Source organism: Octopus bimaculoides, chromosome 12, assembly GCF_001194135.2.
Source record: "Octopus bimaculoides isolate UCB-OBI-ISO-001 chromosome 12, ASM119413v2, whole genome shotgun sequence".
In the NCBI taxonomy this organism is placed as follows: domain Eukaryota; kingdom Metazoa; phylum Mollusca; class Cephalopoda; order Octopoda; family Octopodidae; genus Octopus; species Octopus bimaculoides.
Window position 1 is genome coordinate 43,381,034 of NC_068992.1, and position 2,160 is coordinate 43,383,193.

The following is a 2,160-nucleotide window of genomic DNA, read 5'->3' on the forward strand; positions in this document are numbered from 1 at the left end:
TTTCTACTCTAGGCACAAGGCCTAAAACTTTTGGGAATGGAGCCAGTCGAATAGATACACTCCAGTAAGCAACTAGTATTTAATTTAACGACCCCGTAAGGATGAAAGGCAAAGTCGACCTCGGCGGAATTTGAACTCAGAATGTAACATCAGACGAAATACCGCTAAGCATTTCGCCCGGCTTGCTAACGTTTCTTATTTCTTTATTACCCACAAGGGGCTAAACATAGAGGGGACAAACAAGGACAGGCAAAGGGATTAAGTCGATTACATCGATCCGCTAAGCATTTCGACCGGCACGCTAACGTTTCTGCCAGCTCACCGCCTGAAAGCATGTATATGTGTGAATATGCAAACACCTATCGCAAGGAATCGTTTGCGTAGCTCATAGAAAGACTTGCGCACTTTGTTCCGAATCTATGCCTTTTGCGTTCAAATCCTGTCAAGATCAGCGCTAATATTTAACTTTTCAGTGTCCAAAAATAAAACTGAATCCTCAACGGTGGATTAGGGGAACTGTGGAAGACCGGGCGGTATACCTTAGTGTATTCACTGCGGACCTGCTTGATCTGGCTTCTCAGTAAGCAAACATTCCCTTGGATAACATTAGTAGTAACTTGTAGGAATAGCAAATTGTCGATATTGCATTGAACGCTCTTTCTTAAGCTCTGTATATGTGTATATTTATTAAAATTTTACAAGAAGAGGTGTGCGAGTGACTTTGAAATTTCAGCCTGCTGATTGTATATATAGTTTACTGTTCTCTTAAGTTCAGATCAACAAAAATGTACTCCACCCTGTGAAAGATAAATACCATTTAATGTACACCGCATTAAAATTATAGCTACTAAGATAAGAGCTCATAAATGTTCAAGTACCAGTGTCCTATTTTCCAAATACAACAAATTATGTACCCAGATAGCTTGGTGACACAAGGCATATTATTAAAATATTCCTAATCACGTGGTCTTAATGGCAAAAAGCTTTTAGTTTGATACAATGTACATTAAATGATATATATATAAGCCTTATTTGACCGGAGTAGAATAATCTCAAAATGCGTTCTGAGTTCTCTTCTGCATTCGAGTAAAAAAGGAAAATTATATTAATCATTGCTTAACATTGATTTTGTTTTAGTTATTATTTACTGTTATAACCAATCAAATTCTTTATAATGAATTTTAACAATAGTAAATATCACATAGAAAATTGCATCCAAAATTAGCAAAACGTACACGGTTTTTAAAAAATAATAATAGTATACCATAACATTAAATGGCCACTCTTAGATAAGATGACAAGTTATATGCAATTTAATGCTTTCTATATGTTAGCTTTATTTATAACCAGGAAAATTATTAATCTTGAAACATCAAAACAAAATATTATGGAACTAATCACATCGTGCTCCCATGAACGTAATTACCTCCATAAAAACCTTAATAACATAGAAATACGAATAACATGAAATTAGGATCGAAAACAATTTTCCATTTTATTTTTAGTTTCATTCATTATTTTCTAGTCATATAAATAGCAGTTTCAATATTGTAAGTAATAGTGTTAGGATGACCTCATTTCTTTAATATTGAACTAACAAGGACCTACATATAAAACATAATCACATCCCTATCCAAACTGAAGGTCTGAAATCCCAGTTGAACTCAAATTATATCGTGTATTTCATGGCTAATCAGCTTTAAAGTCACTCTTGAATAAATAAGCTCCAAGAATTAGCTCACAAACCTTGATGACATCTAAATGGATACAGCAAATATATATCAAAAACGGTGCAATCACACACACAAATATACATTGGGGAATATATTTAACTGTTCAAATAAACATGCAAAGGTTTCAGAAGAAGGCGCATATGCAGTAATCAAAATGATTTATAGATACAAACACAAAAACATATTCATAATTACATTTGATCAAGCACGGAGAACTGAAAACATGCATAATAGTCAATAAGAATATGGCGTGAAACGTTTCAGGGCAAAGGAATGTTATTATTTTTATTCACATTTAATACAAAGATTAAAAGGACGAAAATAAATGCATAATCAAATAGTATCTAATTTAACAAAATCCTGATGGAAATATTACTCATAAGCAACAACAATTTTCCAACAAAATCACACTCACACGGACACTCAC